This window comes from Saccopteryx leptura, chromosome 6, assembly GCF_036850995.1.
Source record: "Saccopteryx leptura isolate mSacLep1 chromosome 6, mSacLep1_pri_phased_curated, whole genome shotgun sequence".
Taxonomy (NCBI): Eukaryota; Metazoa; Chordata; class Mammalia; order Chiroptera; family Emballonuridae; genus Saccopteryx; species Saccopteryx leptura.
In genome coordinates this window covers 21044118-21069656 of record NC_089508.1, presented here as the reverse complement: position 1 = coordinate 21069656, position 25539 = coordinate 21044118, and the positions used below count along the sequence as shown (strand labels likewise).

General features: G+C 42.1%; 1 protein-coding gene across 4 annotated transcripts in view; it reads right to left on the bottom strand.

Moving 5' to 3' along the window:
• CEP128 (centrosomal protein 128) overlaps nt 1-24151 on the bottom strand; it is a 412477-nt gene extending 388326 nt beyond the window's left edge. For all 4 annotated transcript variants that reach the window (XM_066342939.1, XM_066342940.1, XM_066342941.1 and 1 more), the window contains exons 1-2: nt 23996-24151; nt 20592-20747 (exon numbers count right to left, since the gene is read on the bottom strand). The gene's annotated coding sequence lies outside the window, so the exon portion shown is untranslated. The remainder of the gene's footprint in view (nt 1-20591; nt 20748-23995) is intronic.
• Between the last annotated feature and the right edge of the window lie 1388 nt (nt 24152-25539).

Sequence of the window (25539 nt, the reverse complement as noted above, 5' to 3'; positions counted from 1 at the left end):
ACAGCTGTGAGACATGAGAGCTTTGCCTCATCCTTCACGAGAAAAAGATAACAAGCCAGGAAAGGTTACTACGAACAAGCCATTTTCACTTGTGCCTGGCTTCCTGATATCAGTGCTCCTCTGTAACTTAATTTCCTCAAACCCTTCTGGTAAGTTCATTATAAGATCAAAATCGACAGCCAAGTCTCTGTTAAGTCAGTAGATAATGTAAGTAAGACATAGGAAATAGAATCAAAGAGAAGCTTGAACAGATTCATGCATTCGTCATTTGCTGAATTACATCTACATCAGAAATGAAAGATGAAAGTAAATAAAGTCACAGTCCTTGGTGGGAGAGAAAGAGCTATAGAAGTGCTATCTATGGCAAGCTAAGTAACACAACAAAATGCCAGGGGAGTGGGGCCGGGATCCTGCCACTCATCTGGAAGGATGAGTAGAGGTATGACAGACGGATGAGACGAGGCGACAGGATCAGTTATAAAAAAAGAAGAAAAAAAACCTCTGTCTCAGAGGAATTAGAGAAGGTACAAACAAGCAGAGCACTGGCATCCTTCCACCAGGGACTGAATTTAAAACCCATCTCCAGTTCTGCTAAATGTCCCCATGGCAGGGAGAAACTGGGTTAGTAAAATCATCCCAGTTGGAGAACTTCTGACTTAGAGAATTAACATTTATATATACACACACACACACTAAGTTTGATTATTTATTGTATTGTATGTCCCACTTAGTCCTCTTGCAGCCATCCATTTCTTCTGCCAGGCTCCGCCCTCAGCTGCTCTTTGCTCCCCTTGCTCCAACTCCTCCCAGTACAAAGGCAGAGTCACATGGACCCATGCCCACCACGCAGGGAGCAGAGGCATTTCTGGAAAAGGCCGTGTGGCATAAAAAACAACTGCTTATTTAGACATGGACAAAAAAATTAGTTGCTACTCAGAAAATTATTTACGTGCCAGTCATTAAAAATCAGTGCAGTTATAAAAGAAAGTTACTTAATAACACCCTCTGTGTCTAACAAGCAGAATGACACAGATATTTTAGACTCATACACACCCACACACTTCTAAAATAAATGAAGCAGTTTACAAAATTAAAATAAAAGGAAAATATGTCGAGATAAAAAGAATAAAAACTCAAGGAAGAAAAAAACAGAGAAACGAATGGTAACAACCGCCTGAGATGGATTTATCACTTGTAGTTAAGCCCTAGAATTGCACTCTTGCATTTGCTGACAGATTAAAAACTAAATATATACTACAATACTCCTAAAATAGCAGACAGGAATGAAGTCCTCTGGGTGTGCAGACAGCCTCCACTGAATGTCCAAACTGCCCCAGGATGGACAAGAGATCATCTGGACAAAGATGGAGCTAGAATCCCCAAGTTTATGACACCCTTTTGTTTCAGAGGATAAAAACTAGACTGACTATATAGACCAAACCCAGCCAACTAACGTAGATTTGGAAATAACGCTCACTGTTATTTTAAAACATTATTTTGAAAATAAATAGATTTCACATAAAAATTCTAATTCCCAGCTTCTCTTGAAAATGCTGATGATCTGACAACACTGGGGATGTACAATATTTTCCCCTAGCAACACGGACGTAAATACTGGCTGTCCTAGAGCCGGGCCTGCACCTGCACGTTGGTCCAAATTCCGACCGGGCCTGCTTCACCCAGTGTGTTACCTGATTGGCCCCACCTACTAGATGAGTTCACAGCCCTGTGTTAAATAAAAAGCCAAAACAAAAGAAGTTTGCCTTTTTAAAGGAAGTTTCCCTACTTAAAAATGTGCAATATGATTGAGAAGAATTGATCAAGGTTAAATGCTTAAAAGGTAATGCCTTCCTCTACAGATCAGAAGGGATACTGGGCTATAGAGCTTTGACATTAGCCATGCCTACAGACTCCAAAACCAGGAGAAAATACTACCATGAGCAAAAGAGCTTGATGTTAATCAAACTACTTAGAATGTTTTCCCACTATTGTACATCAAAAACTAAGTTCAGAGGCGACAAGATGGCGATGGAGTAGGCGGACGTACCAACTCCCACCTCCCAGAACCAAAGTGGATTATAACTTAATTTTAAGAACCATCATCTGGAAAAACCAACTTTGGACTAAACTAAGAAGACTCTTCAACCAAGGAACACTGAAAAGCTACACTGAAACTGGTAGGAAAAGCGGAAACACAGAGAAGGCTGCCCAGCTCTTCGGAGCGAAGGGCAGCCGGGAGAGACTCGCATGGCGGAAATTGAGTTTAGAAGAGAGGGGAGGTCCCTGAGCCCCAGGAACAAAGCCCCAGCCTGCAGCCCCAGAGCTTAGAAGAGGCATATGGACTGTATTTAGCTGGAACAAGTCAGGATACTGTTTGTGAGAAAGAAACTGATTTCTCAGACCCAGGATTCTTCTTAAAGGGACCGCACAGAAAACCTCTCTCACAACCACTCACCCAGGGCTCCAGGGGACGGAGAGAGAGGAGAAGACCCGAGCAGCAGGAAGAGAGTGTAATCTAGGACAGTGGTCCCCAACCTTTTTTGGGCAACGGACCAGTTTAATGTCAGAAAATATTTTCACAGGTCCTGGCCAGTTGGCTCAGCGGTAGAGCGTCGGCCTGGAGTGCGGGGGATCCGGGTTCGATTCCCGGCCAGGGCACATAGGAGAGGTGCTCATTTGCTTCTCCACCTCCCCCCTCCTTCCTCTCTGTCTCTCTCTTCCCCTCCCGCAGCCAAAGCTCCATTGGAGCAAAGATGGCCCGGGCGCTGGGGATGGCTCCTTGGCCTCTGCCCCAGGCACTAGAGTGGCTCTGGTCGCGGCAGAGTGACGCCCCGGAGGGGCAGAGCATCGCCCCCTGGTGGGCAGAGCTTCGCCCCTGGTGGGCGTGCCGGGTGGATCCCGGTCGGGCGCATGCGGGAGTCTGTTTGACTGTCTCTCCCCGTTTCCAGCTTCAGAAAAATACAAAAAGAAAAACAAAAAACAAAAGAAAATTAAAAAAAAAGAAAATATTTTCACAACCGGCCTTTGGGGTGGAATGGATAAATGTATCACGTGACTGAGACAAGCATCAAGAGTAGGTCTTAGGCGGATGTAACAGAGGGAATCTGGTCATTTTTTTAAAAACAAAACATCGTTCAGACTTAAATATAAATAAAATGGAAATAATGTAAGTTATTTATTCTTTCTCTGTGGACCAGTACCAAACGGCCCATGGACCAGTACCAGTCCACGGCCCGGGGCTTGAGGACCACTGATATAGGAGGCACAGAGAGAAACACTTTGAGAGACAGCCACCCTAACCCCTGGGATGAGTCACTCCCCAAATCTGAAGTGAATATTTATTTCCCCTGGAAACAGCAATACCAGCAAAGGGCAGCAGGGCACCAGCCAAACAAGCTCTCCCGCAGCATTCAGAGCAGAGTCACTTATAAGGAAGGAGCTTTCGGGATTACAGTACTGAGTCTTAGAGTCTGAGCTGCAGCACTCTCCCCCACACGGCTGAGGGCTTGTGGGATGTGGAAGCGCAGTTCTGTCAGCAAGGGCAGAAGCCGGCTGGCCACAACTGAGGCCCAGGTATGGGCTCGGTCTTGCCCAGCTGGGGATGAGGGGACACGCAAAAGTAGTCAAGCCCAGCCACAGGCCGCCTGCAATCCAGCCTGCAGGGAAAGGGTAGGAGCCCCGGAAGGGGCGGAGACCCACCCTTGAGCAAGGGCGCAGGATTGCAACCTCACCCCGCCCATAGAACCGAGGCTAGTGGCCTGACACGGGAGCTAACTCTTCCCACAGGAGTGGAGCAAAAGCTCAGAACAGGTGGAGTCCTACAACTGAGCATGGGAACGCAGCCCCGCCCGGCCTGTGGAGTCAAGGCTTGCAGCCATCCTGCAAGCAGGCTATTCCTGCAGGGGCAGAGCAAAAGCCCGGAATCAGGCAGACACACACAGCTGAGCAAAGGTGCTCACCCCTGCCCTCAGGGCCGAGGATAACCCCAACCCCGGGGTCAGGGCAAAGGCCGAGGCCACCGAGGCTTGTACAACTGAGCACGTGATCACAGCCCCAGTGGGTTGGCACCCACAACACCCATACCCAAACACCATAGGCAGCAGCAGCAGAGGGGGTGGTGGGCCTGCAGACAGACCACACCTAGGGAACACAGAGGCCACACCCAGTGGACTCCAGTGGCCAAAACCTTCTTTTATACAGACAAAATGAGAAGGTAGAGAAATAAAACACAAATGAATCAAGAGAAATCCACAGAAAAGGACCTGAATGTATCAGATATAACCAAATTACCAAATGCAGAGTTTAAAATAACAATTGTTAGTATGCTCAAAGATCTTAGAACAAAAATAGATGGTCATTACGAACACCTAAATAGATAGCAAATATAAAAAAGGACGTTGAAATAATAAAAAAGAATCAGTCAGAAATGACAAATACAATATCAGAAATGAAGAACACAATGGAAGGAATTAAAAACAGAATGGATGAAGCTGAGAATCAAATCAGTGAGTTAGAGGACAAGATAAATGAAGGCATGGAAACGGAGCAGAAAAAAGTGACTCAAAAAAGTCTAAGGAAACTCTAAGAGAGCTCTGTGACAACATGAAGAGAAATAACATCCGCATCATAGGGGTTCCTGAAGAAGAAAAGAAAAAACAAGGGATAGAGACTTTGTTCAAATGTATCATAGCTGAAAACTTCCCTAAATTAAGGCAGGAAAATGTCTCACAAGTTCAAGAAGCACAGAGAACTTCATTAAAGAGAAACTCAAAGAAATCTAAACCAATACACATCATAATTAAAGTTCCAAAGCTAAGTGATAAAGAGTAAATATTTATATTAAAACCTTCTAGAGAAAAAAAGGCTATAACCGACAAAGGAACCCCATAAGGATGACTTCCAACTTCTCAACAGAAACGTTTGAGGTTAGAGTGTCGGCCTGGAGTGCAGAAGTCCCGGGTTCGATTCCCGGCCAGGGCACACAGGAGAAGCGCCCATCTGCTTCTCCACCCCTCCCCCTCTCCTTCCTCTCTGTCTCTCTCTTCCCCTCCCGCAGCGAGGCTCCATTGGAGCAAGGATGGCCCGGGCACTGGGGATGGCTCCTTGGCCTCTGCCCCAGGCGCTGGAGTGGCTCTGGTCACAACAGAGCGACGCCCCGGAGGGGCAGAGTATCGCCCCCTGGTGGGCAGAGCATCGCCCCTTGGTGGGCGTGCCGGGTGGATCCCGGTCGGGCGCATGCGGGAGTCTGTCTGACTGTCTCTCCCCGTTTCCAGCTTCAGAAAAATACAAAAAAAAAACAAAAAAAAAAAAAAACACTTGAGGCTAGAAGGGAATGGGAAGAAATATTCCAAGTAATGCAGAACAAGAGCCTACAACCAAGACTACTTTATTCAGCAAGGCTATCGTTTAAAATTGAAGGAGAAATAAAAAGCTTTCCAGACAAAAAAAAACTCAAAAATTCACTACTACCAAACCAATGCTGCAAGAAATGCTAAGGGGCCTGTTGTAAACAGATCAAAAGGGAAAAAGAATACAGCAAAAGAGAAATACAGTTTTAAAGAATAAAATGGCAATAAACAACTACATATCAATAATAACCTTAAATGTAAATGGATTAAATGATCTGATCAAAAGACACAGGGTAGCTGCATGAATAAGAAAACAAAACCCATACATCTGCCATCTAAAAGAGACACACCTTAAAACAAAAGACGCGGCCCTGGAAGGTTGGCTCAGTGGTAAAGCGTCGGCCCGGCGTGTGGGAGTCCTGGGTTCGATTCCCGGCCAGGGCACACAGGAGAAGCGCCCATCTGCTTCTTCACCCCTCCCCCTCTCCTTCCTCTCTGTCTCTCTCTTCCCCTCCTGCAGCCAAGGCTCCATTGGAACAAAGTTGGCCCTGGCGCTGAGGATGGCTCTATGGCCTCTGCCTCAGGCGCTAGAATGGCTCAGATTGTGGAAGAGCAACGCCCCAGATGGGCAGAGCATCAACCCTGGTGGGCATGCCGGTGGATCCTGGTCAGGCGCGTGCAGGAGTCTGTCTGACTGCCTCCCCGTTTCCAAATTCAGAAAAATTTTTAAAAAATTTAAAAAAAACAAAAAAAACGCACATAGACTAAGATAAAAGGATGGAAAAAATATTTCACACAAATGGAAATGAAAACAAATACTTATATCAGACAAAATGGACTTTAAAACAAAGGCTATAGTAAGAGATAAATAAGGTCACTACATAATGATAAAAGGAGCAATCCAACAGGAAGATATAACCGTTAAAAATATCTACACACCTAAAATAGGAGTACCTAAATATACAATGTGTCCATTAAGTCACGGTGCACTTTTGACCAGTCACAGGAAAGCAAAAAAGGACAATAGAAATGTGAAATCAACACCAAATAAAAGGAAAACCCTCCCAGTTTCTGTAGGATGAAGTGGCAGCATGTGCGCATGCGCAGATGATGATGTAACACCGTGTATACAGCGGAGCTGCACACGGCATGCCAGTCGAGATGTGGATGGTACAGAGGAAAGTTCAGTGTGTTCTGTGGCTCGCTAAATTCGAGTCCACGACCAAAGTGCAACATGAATATCGGCACATTTATAACTAAGCACCACCACATAGGAATAACATTACTCGGTAGGATAAGCAGTTGAAGGAAACCGGCAGTTTGGTGGAGAAACCCCGTCTGGTAGGCCATCAGTCATTGATGAGTCTGTAGAGGCTATATGGGATAGCTACCTAAGGAGCCCTAAAAAATCTGTGCATGAACCCACATTGAACAGCACTGAATAGGTATGAAACTGGGAGAGTTTTCCTTTTATTTGGTGTAGATTTCACATTTCTATCGTCTTTTGTTGCTTTCCTGTGGCCGGTCAAAAGTGCACCATGACTTGACAAACACACTGTATAAAGCAGACTTTGATGGATTTAAAGGGCAAGATCAACAGCAATACTATAATAGTAGGGGATTTCAATACCCCACTAATATCACTAGATAGATCTTGAAGAAAGAAAATTAACAAAGAAACAGCAGACTTAAAGGACACACTACATCAACTCAATTTAATAGATATCTTCAGAACCTTTCACACTAAAGCAGCAGAATATACATTCTTTTCAAGTGCTCATGGTACATTCTCTAGGATAGACCACATGTTAGGGCACAAAAGCAACTCAACAAATTTAAGAAGATTGAAATCATATCGAGCACTTTCTCTGATCACAATGGCTTGAAACTAGAAATGAACCACAACAGAAAAACTGAAAAATACTCAAACACTTGGAAACTAAATAGCTTGTTATTAAATAATGAATGGGTTAACAATGAGATCAAAGAAGAAATAAAAAAATTCCTAGAAATGAATGATAATGAGCATACATCAACTCAAAATTTATGGGAAACAGCAAAAGCAGTCCTGAGAGGGAAGTTCATAGCATTACAGGCATACCTTAAGAAGCTAGAAAAAGCTCAAATAAACAACTTGACCCTGCATCTAAAAAAACTAGAAAAAGAACAGCAAGTAAAGCCCAAATGTAGTAGAAGGAAGGAAATAATAAAGATCAGAGCGGAAATCAATGACATAGAGCCTAAAGAAACAATGCAGAGGCTCAATGAAACCAGGAGCTGGTTCTTTGAAAAGGTAAACAAGATCAATGAACCTTTAACCAGACTCACCAAGAAAAAGAGAGAGAGAACTCAAATAAATAAAATTAGAAATGAGAGTGGAGAAATAACAACTGACACAACAGAAATACAAAATATTGCAAGAAAATACTATGAAGAACTGTATGCCAAAAAACTAGACAACCTAGATGAAATGGACAAATTCCTTGAAACATATAATCTTCCAAAAATCAATCTGGAAGAATCAGAAAATCTAAACAGACTGATTACAACAAATGAGATGGAAACAGTTATCAAAAAACTTCCAAAAAAGAAAAGTCCTGGGCCTGATGGCTTCACAAGTGAATTCTACCAACTATTCAAAGAACTAACTCCTATCCTTCTCAAGCTATTTCAAAAAATTCAAGAGGAAGGAAGACTTCCAAGCTCCTTTTATGAGGCAAGCATAATTCTGATTCCAAAACCAGGCAAAGACAACACAAAGAAAGAAAATTATAGGCCAATATCCCTGATGAATTGAGATGCTAAAATCCTCAACAAAATATTAGCAAACCGGATCCAACAATATATGAAAAAAATCATACAACATGATCAAGTGGGATTTATTCTGGGGAGGCAAGGCTGGTACAATATTTGCAAATCAATCAATGTGATTCATCACATAAACAAAAGAAAGGAAAAAAACCACATGATAATTTCAATAGATGCAGAAAAAGCATTTGATAAAATCCAGCACCCATTCATGATCAAAACTCTCAGCAAAGTGGGAATACAGGGAACATACCTCAACATGATAAAGGCCAACTATGAGAAACCCACAGCCAACATCATACTCAATGGGCAAAAATTAAAAGCAATCCCCTTAAGATCAGGAACAAGGCAGGGGTGCCCCCTTTCACCACTCTTATTCAACATAGTCCTGAAAGTCCTAGCTACAGCAATCAGATAAGAAGAAGAAATAAAAGGCATTCAAGTTGGAAAAGAAGAAGTAAAACTATCATTATTTGCAGATGATATGATATTATATATAGAAAACCCTAAGCAGGGGTCTCCAAACTTTTTACACAGGGGTCCAGTTCACTGTCCCTCAGACCATTGGAGGGCTGCCAAATACAGTGGTCCTCTCACTGACCACCAATGAAAGAGGTGCCCCTTCCAGAAGTGCAGTGGGGGCTGGATAAATGGCCTCAGGGGGCCGCATTGTGGCCCACGGGCCGTAGTTTGGGGACGCCTGCTAAAGTCTCAGTCAAAAAACTACTAGACCTGATAAATGAATTCAGCAAGGTGGCAGGATATAAAATTAATACTCAGAAATCAGAGGCATTTTTATACACTAACAATTAACTGTCAGATAGAGAAATTAAGGAAGCAATCCCCTTCACCATTGCAACCAAAAAAATAAAGGACCTAGGAATAAATTTAACCAGGGAGATTAAAGACTTGTACTCGGAAAATTATAAAACATTGATTAAAAAAAATCAGGGAAGATACAAACAAGTGGAAGCATATACTGTGCTCATGGTTAGGAAGAATAAACATCATTAAAATGTCTATATTACCCAAAGCAATTTACAAATTCAATGCAATACCGATTAAAATACCAATGACTTACTTCAAAGATATAGAACACATATTCCAAAAATTTATATGGAACCAAAAGAGAACACGGATAGCCTCAGCAATTTTGAAAAGGAAGAATAAAGTGGGAGGAATTACACTTCCTGATATCAAGTTATACTACAAGGCCATTATACTCAAAACAGCCTGGTATTGGCATAAGAACAGGCATATAGATCAATGGAACAGAACATAGATCCCAGAAATACACCCACACTTTTATGGACTACTGATATTTGACAAAGGAGGTAAGAGCATACATTGGAGTAAAGACAGCCTTTTCAACAAATGGTGTTGGGAAAATTGGACAGCTACCTGCAAAACAATAAAACTAGATCACCAACTTACACCACTCACAAAAATAAACTCAAAATGAATAAAAGACTTAAATGTAAGCCATAAAACCATAAGCATCTTAGAAGAAAACATAGGCAGTAAGCTCTCTGACATCTTTTGCAGCAATATATTTGCCGATTTATCTCCACAGGCAAGTGAAATAAAAGGCAGGATAAACAAATGGGACTATATCAAACTAAAAAGCTTTTGCACAGCTAAAGACAATAAGAACAGAATAAGAAGACAAACTACACAATAGGAGAACATATTTGACAATACGTCTGATAAGGGGTTAATAACCAAAATTTATAAAGAACTTGTAAAACTCAATACCAGGAAGACAAACAATCCAATCAAAAATCGGCAAAAGAAATGAATAGACACTTCTCCAAAGAGGACATACAGATGGCCAATAGGCATATGAAAAAATGCTCAACATCACTAATCATTAGAGAAATGCAAATTAAAACCACAATGAAATATCACCTCACACCAGTCAGAATGGCACTCATCAACAAAACAACACAGAATAAGTGCTAGAGAGGATGTGGAGAAAAGGGAACCCTCCTGCACTGCTGGTGGGAATGCAGACTGGTGCAGCCTCTGTGGAAAACAGTATGGAGATTCCTCAAAAAATTAAAATCGAACTGCCTTTTGACCCAGCTATACCACTTTTAGGAATATACCCCAAGAATACTATAGCACTGTTTGAAAAGGAGAAATGCACCCCCATGTTTATGGCAGCATTGTTCATAATAGTGCAGATCTGGAAATAGCCCAAGTGTCCGTCAGAGGACGAGTGGATTAAAAAACTTTGGTACATATATACTATGGAATACTACTCAGCCATAAGAAATGATCATTTACAATAACATGGATGGACCTTGATAACATTATACTGAGCGAAATAAGTAAATCATAAAAAACTAATAACTATATGATTCCATATATAGGTGGGACATAAAAATGAGACTCAGAGACATGGACAAGAGTGTGGTGGTTACAGGTGCGGGGGAGGGGAGGGGCACAAAGAAAACCAGTTAGAAGGTGACAGAAGACGATTTGACTTTAGGTGATGGAAATGCAGCATAATCAAATGTCAAAATAAACTGGAGATGTTCTCTCTGTACATATGTACCCTGATTTATCAATGTCACCCCATTAAAATTAATTTAAAAAATTAAAAATTTAAAAAAAACTAAATTCAGAACAAAAGGGTATATACCTTGTATAATTTGGCTCCGGTTCTCACCCCCCCTATATACACTGTCTTCCAACTGTAGGTTGAGTTACCTACAGCCCAAGCCCCTTCCTCTGGGCTCAGTTATGCAACCTCCTTTGGTCAATAAGATTTTAGCTGACATAGCACAAGCAGAGTCTTGGAAAGGGATTACACACTGGAACTTGCTTCCTCACTAAAAGGGCGCACCCCCGCTATCCTGTTGGAAGGTGTGGGATACATGGTTGCACCAGAGCCTTTCAGCTTAAATCAGCAGACCAAGCAGATAGCATAGTTGACCCACAGCACAAGCAGCTGGCGTTTATTGTTGTATGTTTATTTTTATGCAGCAAAAGCTAAGTGATATATATTGTGAACCATGAGAAAGAAGATACCTCCTAAGAAGGGCTCCTGGTGACTAACTGGGCTTATTTTAAAAAATAGCCTAGCAGCCATTTCTACACAGGGGTCTCTCACACAAACTACACTTCAGGGAGAAGCCTAACTGGACTACCTGCCTCTGCACTTTACAGCCTGCCTGCTAAGTGTTTCTGCTATCTGAGCCAGCCCTTATAAAGGTTTCCTGGGATCCCACTTCAACCAAAGGGGCTTCCCCCATCCAATCAGAGTTGTGCAAGTATATCCCATCAATATCTTCACCAACCAGAGCAACTCATTTCTGACCAATCAGAGAAGGGCCTTTTGGACCAATGAAACTAAAGATTTGGAGTCCTCATTTGCATGAGGACAGACCTATTGGGGACAACCAGGGAGGGGACCTCTGTCTATATAAACCAGCTCCCCTCTGGCTCTGAGAGAGGACTTTTCCCCTTCGACCAGAGACTGAAGACTGCATTTGCCTAGCTGAGATAAATCACCGAGTATCTCCTGGAGCAAAGCAGAACAAACCAATGCAGGCAGAACGGGCTGGCACAGGACACAGAATGGAGCAGAGAGCAGACCGTGCAGAGACCAGCACAGCACAAAGTAGACCGGCACGGAGCAGACCAGGCCAGCTAGCAGAGTGGAGCTGCGCAGCCAGAGAGGGGCCTGGCCCCAGGGCCTCCTCACAAATCCACTGTTTTCTCAGCCATGCTGTATCGCTTTTGAGCGGTTTTGCACTGAAAAACTTCCTTCTTCACAACATCCCAAATTGGAGATTCTTGTCAGCTCCGAGTTGGTACCAACAACCACTGGTTGACAATATGTAGCATACTAGTAAATCATTTGATTTGGTTCAGAAAATAATTTCTGGAAGTTTCCTCTCAAGACGACTCTCCTTAAGAAAATAGGTTGTTTTCAGACTGTCTTCTAGTGATGGGGAATGGGGGGAGAGGAAAAATTCAAATTATGATGCAAAAAATAAGCATAAGCAATTTATATAACAAATGGCAGGCTAGCAATTTTTGAGAAAATAATCTAAGCAATCATAAATAGCAGTTGGGGCTATTTATTTTTTCCCTATAACATTAAGATTTTCATAAGAAGCAAGTTGTTTCTTAAATACATTATAAAGCATAATACTTATTTTCCTCCTCATTTTTAAAGTAGAAACAGAAACTCCTCTTGACTTCCTAGTGAACAAACACGAGAAATTCTAAGAAAGGGAAATATTTCTTATTCCCATTTATACCTTGCATTTTCATTTTGCTTGATAGCTTACAAAGCACTTGAGCATTTTCTCTTTTGATCTCCATTCAATACCGTAAAGTTGGTATAATGCCAACTCTCTCCTTTTGCTGCTAAAGAAAAACAAGGCTTTGAGTCAACTACTTGTCCAGATAGCTTTGCTAAAAAGTGACAGTAACAGAAGTAGAACCCATGTCTCGTGTCTCTAAACCAATGCTTGTGCACTACATTTTGAGTGGCAGCAGAACTGTGTAAATTCTAAATACACTGCCCAGTCCCTGAAGTGTTTTCTTTGTCCTTCCCGGTCTTATTTCTAACACCCCCCTCTCTCCCAAGAAATGCATTTAATCAAGGGAGGCCATGTACACTTATTTACTTAGAATTGGAGGCTTCCATAATGAATATAAAATAATAAAGTATTTAATATATAAATCTATAAATTCAGCTTCCTACAGTTATTTTAACATGTCTTTTAAATAACCCTGTCTCTTGTTAAGAATATTTACCACCTCTTTCAGGCAGAAAAGCATTTCTTTTTCTTATCGTTTTTTTCTTCTTTTCCGGAAACCACATCCTAAAACTTTTTGTTTTTTAAAGTATTCTCTTTTTGGCATACCTGTATTATCTACTTCTCTTTTCCAATTCCCATATTTCCTCCTTCCCCCACTCTTTATGCATTTAGATCTTTCCCATAACTCTTCTATATAATAAAGAACCAGAATATATTTTATTGAACTTATTGATATGCTTACTCAAGAGTTTTAGATTTCTTATTTCTATTATTAAATTTACTGGGTGGCACTGATTATAAGATTATATAGGTTTTAAATGTACATTTCTAAGAAACATGATCTGTATATCGTAGTGTGTACCCACCCCTCAAAGTCAAACCATCTTCTGTCACCATCTATTTGGCCCCTTCCACTACCCCCCAAACCCCCTCCCCTCTGGTAACCACCACACTGTTGTCTGTGTCTACAAGTTTCAGGTTTATAGCCCACATATGAGTGAGATCATATGGTTCTCAGCTTTTCCTGGCTGACTTATTTCAGTTAGCATAATATTCTCAATTGTATTTCTTACTCTTAATTTTAAAAGTGAATAAACAGAATAAGTGGTGTACTCTTTCCAAAATATACAAACTTCTAAATTAAAACAAAAAAACCCCCAAAAAACGGTATTTGGAGTTCTTAACTTTGACCTCACCATGAACTGCTTCCTAGAATGTTTTTAAATGTATACATAAAATTTTTTAAAGATAAAAGATGAGAGAGAAATCCAATTATAATGAAACTAAATTAGTGGAAATAAGTGAATGAGGACTCCAGTTAAGAACCTCAATTTCAAAAACCTTCAAAAGGCATGGCTGACCAGGCGATGGCACAGTGGATAGAGCGTCAGCCTGGGATGCTGAAGACCCAGGCTTGAAACACCAAGGTCTCTGGCTTGAGCATGGGTTCACCAGCATGAGCGTGGGGTCAGTGACTTGAGCCCAAGGCCACTGGCTTGAGCAAAGGGTCACTGGCTTGGCTGGAGCCCCTGGTCAAGGTACATATGAGAAAGCAATCGATGAACCGCTAAGTTGCTGCAACAAAGAATTGATGCTTCTCATCTCTCTCCCTCCCTGTCTGTCTGTCCCTGTCTGTCTCTCTCACTAAAATAAAAAATAATAATAAATTTTTAAAAATCTCAAAAATCAGGCCCTGGCCGGTTGGCTCAGTGGTAGAGCGTCGGCCTGGCATGCAGAAGTCTCAGATTCGATTCCGGCCAGGGCACACAGGAGAAGCGCCCATCTGCTTCTCCACCCCCCCCCCTCTCCTTCCTCTCTGTCTCTCTCTTCCCCTCCCACAGCCGAGGCTCCATTGGAGCAAAGATGGCCCGGGCGCTGGGGATGGCTCCCTTGGCCTCTGCCCCAGGCGCTAGAGTGGCTCTGGTCGTAATAGAGCGACGCCCCAGAGGGGCAGAGCATCGCCCCCCCCCCCCCCCCCCCCGTGGGCAGAGCGTCGCCCCCTGGTGGGCGTGCCGGGTGGATCCCGGTCGGGCGCATGCGGGAGTCTGTCTGACTGTCTCTCCCCGTTTCCAGCTTCAGAAAAATTAAAAAAAAAAACAAAAAACAGAAAAATCTCAAAAACCAAAAGTTGAAATAATACTGAATAACTAATGCTGTAACATCACTGATTGTTGCATGACAATAACCCTACAAAGTAAGTACTACTGGCATCATGATATATACATAAGAGGCTTAAAGAAGCTCAGAAAGTTACCCAAGGTGACACAGCTACTGAGTCTTGAATCCTTCTCCAAGTTCCAGATTTCTAACCCTTCTCATTGCCACTGGTACTATTTATAAATTCAGGACTTTTCTCAACACATTCCTAGCCACCAGAAAAGTTTCTCCAATTCGGATTCTTTTCCTATACATTCCCACCTTCATTGACATGCTACTGGCCACATGACTGAGTCTAGATTCCTGAGTCAGGGATTTTGAAGACCCTCAGCAAACCACCTATGTTAAAAGAACCACAGAAAACAGCCTGGCCTGTGGTGACGCAGTGGATAGAACACCAACCTGGAAGGCTGAGGTCGCTGGTTCGAAACCCTGGCCTGGCCGGGTCAAGGTACATACAACAAGGAACCAATGAACAGCTGGAGAGTGAAGCAACTCCTTCTTGTCTCCTCCCACCATGAAGCTCAATAAATAAAAATTTTAAAATATATAAAGAACCATAAAAAACATAAGGACTACATTCAGCTGTTACACCAGCTCTTCTTCAACTGCCACACCCCATTAATGTCTTTAGTTCTGGCTGGAATGCCTTCTGCCATCTACTATTGCCACCTATTTAAATTCTGCTCATCTTTTCAGGCAAAACTCAAATAATATGATCTCAGGGATGCCTTCCACCTCCAGCCAGCAGTGATCTTTCCTTCCTCTGCATTTGTATCGCTCTATATTTGGAGCAAAACATTTATTAAACATCTTCATGAAATATAATAAAGAAGTTTCACAAAAAAATTATAAAAATAGGCCCTGGCCGGTTGGCTCAGCGGTAGAGTGTCGGCCTGGCGTGCGGGGGACCCGGGTTCGATTCCCGGCCAGGGCACACAGGAGAAGCGCCCATTTGCTTCTCCACCCCCCCCCCTCCTTCCTCTCTGTCTCTCTCTTCCCCTCCCGCAGCCAAGGCTCCATTGGAGCAAAGATGGCCCGGGCGCTGGGGATGGCTCCTTGGCCTCTGCCCTAGGCGCTAGAGTGGCTCTGGTCGCAGCAGAGCGACGCCCCGGAGGGGCAGAGCATCGCCCCCGGTGGGCAGAGCGTCGCCCCTGGTGGGCGTGCCGGGTGGATCCCGGTCAGGCGCATGCGGGAGTCTGTCTGACTGTCTCTCCCCGTTTCCAGCTTCAGAAAAATACACACACAAAAAAAATTATAAAAATATATAATTTTTCCCAATTCCTCAAATATGTCATACTCATCTAGTCATCAAACCTATGCTGGATTCATTGCCTAAAAGATTCCTTTCACTTCTTTTTTCATGGCTAACTTCTGCTTTTCTTTCAAGTCTCAGCTCAGAGGACACTTTCCCTAGAAGCCTTCCTTCACTGCCCCCATCCCTACCCTGGACAAAGTATCCACATTGGATAGCAACTCATCACAGCCCAGAGATTGCTAACTTGTTATTTACTTGTCTGTCTCCCCAGAGCCTCCATTTATTTTATTGTGGTTGGATTTCACACCTAGCATACTACCTGGCATGTAGTTGAAACATTTTAAAATGGATTTACAGTTAAATTTCCTTATTATCCTGTCTGATTAATCCAGAAACAAATTTCAAAGTAGAGGACTTTGCAATTAATGAGTACTAATTAAACAATGGTTGGGTGAAATGATTCTTGCGGGAAATGGCCTAGATTAATTGTCTTATGTCCTCAAACAAAATGAATTAAACTGCAAAATGGTGTAAATACGAACACTTGATAATATGTCTTTTTTAGAGAAAACAAGAATAAACATTTCAAATCCATTTGAATAAATATGTTAAAAAGAAGTGAATCAGCCCTGGCCAATGGCTCAGTGGTAGAGCAGCATCGGCCCAGTGTATGGAATCCTGGGTTCAATTCCCAGTCAGAGCACAGGAGAAAGGACCATCTGCTTCTCCCCCCAACCCCCGCTTCACTCCCTCTTCTCCTCCCGCAGCCAATAGCTAGACTGGTTCAAGCATGGCCCCGGGACCTGAGGATAGTTCTGTTGGTCCAAGCATGTCAGCCTCAGGCACTAAATATAGCTCGGTACTCGAGCATTGGTCCAAGATGGGGTTGCCAGGTGGATCCCAATCAGGGCACATGCGGGAGTCTATCTCACTATCTCCGCTCCTCTCACTTAAAAAAAAAAAAAAGTTAATCAAACCTAGAAGGCTTGTTTGAATTATTGCAAATCATTTTAATTCACTACTGTCATCCACAGCTACCTGCATTCCTTAAGTATTACTTGTCTGTACTATAAAGCACTATACTCCAAATTACCTAGGTTTTTATCATCTGGGTTCATTCTCAGTATTCCTTCAACGTACCAATTGCTGCTCATAAGCAAACCCATTTTTGCCAATTTAAAGCATTCACTCTCCTTCTTTCTACGATCTCTAATATTGTCTCTCTTATCTAGAGGGTATTATGCCAAATGAAATGAGTCAGTCAGAGAATGACAAATACAATATAATTTCACTCACCTGTAGAATCTAAAGAACAATATAGACAGACAAGCACAACAGAGACAGACTCACAGATACAGAGAACAGACTGATGCTCCCAGAGGGGAGGGGAGTCGGGGGACTGGGTGAGAAAGGTGACGGGACTGAGAAGTACAGATTGACAGTTACAAAATAGCAATGGGGATGTAAAGTACAGCACAGGAAATACAGCCCACAACATTGTAATAACTAGGTCTGATGCCAGGTGGGCACTGGAAATATCGGGGGAACACACTTGTAAAGTATATGATTTCCTAACCACTTTTCTAACCACTCTGTTATAAATCTGAAACTAAAACAAAATAAAATTGAATGTAAAATGTGAAAAAAATGCTTATTTCTTCTTCCTTTAAAATAATAATCATAGTTTGCTTCTTCCACAATGTCTTTCTTCTTTTCGAAAGGCCTAGTTCAGACTTGGCTTTAATTTACTTATCATTCACCCATGAGCTGTTCACTCCTGAATACTCAACCATTCGTTCATTCCTGAGCACCGGTTTCACGGCAGACCCTGTGCACAGTGTAGCTTCTCAATGTTCACCAGCTAAACGGACTTGTGTAACCACAAGTACCCCCACCTCCCAAACACCCCACACACCAGCACTGCACTGATCTGTGTTAAGGGTTTCATGAATTTCAGGGAGGAGTGAATACGTGATAAACACCTGGTAAGGATAATTCATAATTACTGATAAAAAAAAAGATACTAGGAACAAGGTTAGGAAAAAAGAAACAAACTCAGAAAAATATTCGCTTTATATCGGAACCAAAGGATTCATCATCTCTCTAAAAACAAATAAAAAAGAACGGTCCAGTAGTAAAGGGTGCAAAGGATATATAAACAAGCAAGTCATAGAATCCAAGTGGCTCTAACAAATCTATAACATACTTTACTTCACTAATTAAAGAAGTGCGAATTAAAATAATAATATGATATTCTTCCTGTTTCTCTGTTTTGTACAGATAGAAAAAAAACAAAAAGAGCTCTCGCCTCCAGGACTGACAAGGGCACACCTTGCTGTAAGAATATTAACTCAAATAGATAGCGTAACTGGAGAACAATCTGGCAAGGCAAGTAAAATATAAGTAATATGCATATGTTTGAACCCCGATAGTCTACTTCTATGTACAGGATGGGGCAAAAGTAGGTTTACAGTAGTGGGTACATGGAACACAGAGTTTATTCTTGTATTATTATTTATTAATTATTGTATTATTTTCCACTGTAAACCTACTTTTGCCCCACCTTGTATATTATCCTAGGAAAACAAAAGATATATGTCTAAGATGTATATATCTTATGGGTATAATAAGTATGTATAGAGTTTCATTGCAGAATTATAGTAGTAAAAAAATGTTTTAAACCAGTGGTCCCCAACCTTTTTTGGCCCACGGACCAGTTTAATGTCAGAAAAGACTATTTTCACGAACCGGCCTTTAGGGTGGGACGGATAAATGTATCACGTGACCAAGGCAAGTGTCAAGAGTGAGTCTCAGACGGATGTAACAGAGGGAATATGGTCATTTTTTAAAAATAAAACATCATTCAGACTTAAATATAAATAAAACGGAAATAATGTAAGTTATTTATTCTTTCTCTGCGGACCGGTACCGAATGGCCCACGGCCCACTACCAGACTCTTCCAGCTCTAAAATTAATTCTAAGAACTTTGTACAGCATAGATCTCGGACACAATGTTATTACAAGGCCCCAGTGGGTCTGCTCTATATGTTTAAGTGCCTGTCATCAAAATACAACATAGCCTGACCTGTGGTGGAGCAGTAGAGAAAGCATTGACCTGGAATGCTGAGGTTGCCAGTTTGAAACCCTGGGCTTGCCCAATAAAGGCATATATGAGAAGCAATTACTATGAGCTGATGCTTCCTGCTCCTCCACCACCCCTCTAAAAATCAATAAATAAAATATTTTTAAAAATGCAACATGAAAATGTTAAAAAAAAAAGTGTATAAAATTTTAAATCTACATTGCAAAATTTGGGTTTTAAACACTATGTCCTTGATTATCAATGACAATTCATGTTGAATATGTTCATTTACAGAAATCACAAACTATAACTATCTCTTTCTTACCTCAATAATAATGTAAGAATCATTATATCTTGAAAAAACTAAAAAAGATAATAGAACCTTTTGAATATGTAAAGAGATAAATAACAGTAAACTCTGCTTATATGGTACTCGTGATCTAAAAATGCTGACTGTCAATCAAATCCCATTACAGAGCCATCTGAGACAGCAATGGGGCCTCTTTGCATCTGGCAGGGCTGAGATCTGTAATCAGAACTAGAGATAGGCCCTGGCTGGTTGGCACAGCAGTAGAGCATCGGCCTGGCATGCAGGAGTACTGGGTTCAATTCCCGGCCAGGGCACACAGGAGAAGCGCCCATCTGCTTCTCCACCCCTTCCCCTCTCCTTCCTCTCTGTCTCTCTCTTCCCCTCCCGCAGCGAGGCTCCATTGGAGTAAAGATGGCCCGGGCGCTGGGGATGACTCTGTGGCCTCTGCCTCAGGTGCTAGAATGGCTCTGGATGCAACAGAGCGACGCCCCAGAGGAGCAGAGCATCGCCCCCTGGTGGGCATGCCGGGTGGGTCCTGGTCGGGTGCATGCAGGAGTCTGTCTGACTGCCTCCCCGTTTCCAGCTTTGGAAAAATGGGGAAAAAAAAAAAAGAACTAGACATAACAACTGCTCTTTGGGCTCCAGAATCCCAAGCAAATCAAATAAGCTATTTGACCCTCAACTGCCTCATTTGTAAAATGCAGAATAACATGCCAATGCTTGACCAGGGGGTGGCGCAGTGGATTGAGTGTCGGACTGGGATGCCGAGAACCCAAGTTCGAGACCCCGAGGTCGCCAGCTTGACCGCGGGCTCATCTGGTTTGAGCAAAGCTCACCAGCTTGGACCCAAGGTCGCTGGCTCAAGCAAGGGGTTACTCGGTCTGCTGAAGGCCCGCGGTCAAGGCACATATGAGAAAGCAATCAATGAACAACTAAGGGGTCGCAATGCGCAACGAAAAATAGTGATTGATGCTTCTCATCTCTCCATTCCTGTCTGTCTGTCCCTGTCTATCCGTCTCTCTGACTCTGTAAAAAAAAAAAAGAACAACATGCCAAGAGTATTATATACCTAACACATAACAAGCACCTATTACTGTGCCTGGGACAAAATAGGTTCAGCACACTTGCTAATAATAACAGGCGCATCATTGCTGCTTTTGTTAAGGTATCTAGTTCGTTCCCCTGAATTTTTATAACATTCCATGCACAATCATTCCATTTAATTTTATGCAATATGTTAGAAAGGGGTTGCTCAACCCTCAAAAGCCTATTTGTTGACACATTCTTTTCCACTATAAATATGCAAAAATGTGTCATCTCCAAAATGCAGGGAGAAAGCATACTTACAAAGCACACCCCCAAATCTCCGAGCTGCTCTCCACTGAGCTCAGTGCTCTTCCTCGGCACATAGGTCTGCCTCCTATCATTTCTTCATGAGGTTCAGGGCAAAAGGCCTAGTCAAGTAGATGATCTTCGGACGCCCCTACACGTTCCCCAAACCACCTACAGATAAATGAAACAAGGGGTAAAACACACTTGTCACCTTACATTTTTTAAAATAATAAAAATAAGCTCCCCCTCTCTATGTACAGTTTATGGCGTATCAGAAAACAGAGAAAACACTCCTTGGGTCATGCGAAAGCCCCACTGAGCATACTGCTCCGTGGTTATCTGGGCCCATGCCTGCTCATTTCTTGGGCTGGCTAGATCACACAGTGGAAACTGTAGCCCAAGTCTAGCTAAAAGTACTCTCTCTCAGCATGTCTATCAGTGGCTTGAATAAGTCAAGCAATGAATTTAACATGTTACTTCTGAATTTCATGACCCAATTGAATTTCTAAGCCAGTTAATTAACTATATGTTTGGGACATCTAAAGCAGTGGCCCCCAACCTTTTTTGGGCCACGGACCAATTTAATGTCAGAAAATATTTTCACGGACCGGCCTTTAGGGTGAGATGGATAAATGTATCATGTGACCGAGACAAGCGTCAAGAGTGAGTCTTAGACGGATGTAACAGAGGGAATCTGGTCATTTTTTAAAAATAAAACATCGTTCAGACTTAAATATAAATAAAACGGAAATAATGTAAGTTATTTATTCTTTCTCTGTGGACCGGTACCAAATGGCCCATGGACCAGTACCAGTCCGCGGCCCGGGGGTTGGGGACCACTGATCTAAAGGAAATAATTTATAAGCAACCCAGTTCTTCCCACATTTAGTATTGCAATTGAGTAAGTAACAGCGAATGTCTTTGGTTGTAAGAAAGAGCTGTGCACAGAAATATTTCCCATTCCTTATCACTGTGTTTGAAACAATCTGTAAGATCCCACAGAGTTATCCAGAGAACTGGTAGCTGTCCACATAAAAAGTAGGTCTGACTTCTCCCAGGAAGAAATACAAATGGCCAACAGATATATGAAAAGATGCTCAGCTTCACTAGTTATTAGAGAAATGCAAATCAAAACTACAATGAGATACCACCTCACCCCTGTTAGATTAGCTATTATCAACAAGACGGGTAATAACAAATGTTGGAGAGGCTGTGGAGAAAAAGGAACCCTCATACACTGTTGGTGGGAATGTAAAGTAGTACAACCACTATGGAGGAAAGTATGGTGGTTCCTCAAAAAACTGCAAATAGAACTACCTTATGACCCAGCAATCCCTCTACTGGGTATATACCCCAAAACCTCAGAATCATTGATACGTAAAGACACATGCAGCCCCATGTTCATAGCAGCACTGTTCACAGTGGCCAAGACATGGAAACAACCAAAAAGCCCTTCAATAGAAGATTGGATAAAGAAGATGTGGCACATATACACTATGGAATACTACTCAGCCATAAGAAATGATGACATTAGATCATTTATAGCAAAATGGTGGGATCTTGATAACATTATACGGAGTGAAATAAGTAAATCAGAAAAAAACAAGAACTACATGATTCCATACATTGGTGGAACATAAAAACGAGACTAAGAGACATGGACAAGAGTGTGGTGGTTACCAGGGGTGGGGGGAGGGAGGACGCAGGAGGGAGGGAGGGAGAGATTTAGGGGGAGGGGGAGGGGCACAGAGAAAACTAGATAGAGGGTGACGGAGGATAATCTGACTCTGGGCGAGGGGTATGCAACATAATTTAATGACAAGATAACCTAGACATGTTTTCTTTGAATATATGTACCCTGAATTATTAATGTCATCCCATTAACATTAATAAAAATTTATAAAAAAATAAAAAATAAAAAATAAAAATAAAAAAAAAAGTAGGTCTGGGAATATATCTATAAACTACTTCAAGAAAAACATATTCTGGAAAAGTTCATCAAAATCAACTGTGTAGAGTTCAAAGTGACACAGGTCTTGCAATGGCAGACAGGACATGCTGGGAGCACATGGATTCCATGCACACTTCCCTCTTCTAACAAGGCAGTAACCTTCACCCCATGAGCTGAGTCACAGACACACCCCAGTCTCACTGTGCCAATATGAAGTGCTAAAGTTTTCATCTTGAATCTACACTGCTCACAAAAATGAGGGGATCAGGGAACGTGCAGACACTCCAGGACTTTCAGCCTTTTGTATAGGCTATTTTCACCAATGAAATAAAAGTTGATTTTGCATCTCATTTGCAAAATCGAACAACTTTCTTTGACTTGTTTGCTTTTCTGATGTACTTGTTTAATAGAATAACATAAAATGCTTCTTTTTTTATTGCTTCATATTCATTTTGAAATATCCCCTAATTTTTGTGAGCAGTATATATGCACAATACAGCAGTCACTGGCCATGTGGCTGGCTACTGAGCTCTTGAAATCTGGCCAGTTCGGATTCACATGAGCTATAAGTGTAAAATCAGGATTCTGAAGACTTAGAAACATTTTTTTTTAATCTGCAAGGCTGTAAAATATCTCAATAAGTTTCATGTTGACTATATGTTGAAATTAAAACATTTTGGATATATTGCACTAAATTATTAAAATTAATTTCACCAGTTTCTTTTTACTGGTATAATGTAAGTATTAAAAAAATTAAAACTTCAGTGTGTGGCTCCCATTACATTTCAATTTGACAGCGCTGTTATCATAATCGATAAAAATAAACAACAAATACTGAGCACTTCCAATGTGCCAGGCCCTGTGTAGATACTTGACATAATACTCGGCACAACGTTACAAAGTGGTTCTACATGAAATCTGCGGAAGTGACTGAGCCCCCATCAAACCAATCAAGATTGCAGCGAGAATTCAATGTCGGGTAGTCCTACGAAATAACTCAAATCGTGGACTGTTAACGTTGGGGCAACTCCCCTGCTGGCACAGGAAAGACTGATGAGGCGTTCCCTAGAGAAGCCAGCTTTTGTGACTACAGAACTGGTACAAAACGGCCAGTTATATCCCAGGCCAGGCAAGTCACCTCCAAAACGAAGCCCATCTCCTTGACAGCTTAGGCTTGGTAGCTGCTAGCGGCAGGACAAGCTGCTCGCAAAGGACATCGACGTCCAAGTTCCCGGGATAACTTGGCAATGACCAGACTGGGGATGCCCATGCTGAGGGAGGGGGCGTCTGGATGCCAGGCACGCCGCCCCTCCCCAGCTCGGCACACACACACACCCCAGCCGAGGCCCCACCCCAGATCCCGGCACAGCCAGGCTCCCCACCCCAGGACGAGGGGAAGTGGGACCTAAAACATCTACAAGACAAGGAAGTGGCCAAGAAGGACCAGGGGGCGGCTGGAAGCAGGTACCTGAGATAGAGGAGAGTCCCGAGTCCTTAATGCCTGATCATCGCCGGGGCCCCACCGGCTCCCACGGCCACTTGTGACAGGGAAAGGTGCAACTGACCCGACGCAGCCGAGCAACTGACTGTGCTCTGCCCAGACTCGCAGCTATGGCAACTTGAACTAGCCGCCCAGCCACAACGAGTGCACAAGACCCTGCTGGTGCCGCTCTGCCCTCTGGGAGTTGTAGTCCGTACTATCCCCTAAACCAAAGAATTACTAAGGGACAGTGACCTTAGATGAAACTACATATCCCAGGACGCCATACGACTGTCTTCGGGTGGTTTTCCGGAAGAAGCAGGATTAGTTGGCACCTGAAGCTCTGGACGCGCCCTCTTGCCCTGTTCCTTTTTTTTTTTTTTTTTTAAGGGCCAGAAGCTTAAACACTAGAGCTGCCTTAGGCCAAATTTAATAAGAAAAGCCTAAAATATTGACTTTACTTTTTTAAAAAGAAAAAAAAATCAAAGTAGTTGCAATACTAACATAGACTACTTTTCTGTTACTCCTTGGGGAAAAAAGGCAGGTGTGATTTCCAGCAGTGAAATGTAAAATTCCCCTTAATACCAAAGCCCAATGTCTTTTGGCTCACAGATTCTAAGAACTGGAAGAGAACAGAGAAGATTATCTAGTCAAACCTGTTAGGCCTGGAAACAAAGAAAGTGGCCCACCTAAGATCTCATAGCTCATTAATGACAAACCAAAAGTAGAACTGTGAGGATGTCATTTCATGACTGCTGCTAGGGTGTCATCTCCTTACTTGTTCTAGAACATGAAAGAGGCATCTTCTACTCAGAGAAGTCGGCTTCAACCAAGAAAAGCTAGGATTTTAAAAACCTCCACAAAGAACTGATCTTTGGAAAAGCAAAGAAGTGAAAATCCAAATTAGTCACAAAGATGGTCGTTTCCTTCCACTCTGCCAAAAAATAAAAATGAAAAAACCATTGATATTTTTCTCCACAAGCTAAAATCAAATTTAACTTCATCTCTGAAACTTTCCTGGCTACCTCAAGAAGAGCTACATCACATTAAATGACACAGGTTCCCTATTATAATAATTGTGTGCTGTTAATCATCCATTTCCCAACTGGTACCTTATATTAGACTCTAAGCCTTTCAAATGCTGGAACCTAACTTTTTTATATTCCCATCCTCTTTTTATATCTCTTTTTCTTTCTCTCACCTCCCCCTCCACCCACACACACACACACAAACACTCATAAATATCATAAATAATTGTGACATATCATAATTCAAATATTTCCTCTGGCCAGTCAACACTGTGAGGTTTGAACATGAAATAATTATTCTAGTGATCTACCTATATCTTTGCATCTATCTTCAAGCTGCTTGCTCACAGTTGTATTCAAGAATATTCTACACCTAACACAGATGTTAACATCATCAAGAACAGCCATTAAATTGCCCCATGCACATGCAGAAGCATAATAGTAACTTCATTTATTTGTTAACATTTTAATGTTTCAAAACAACATTTATTCAGCAAATGTATG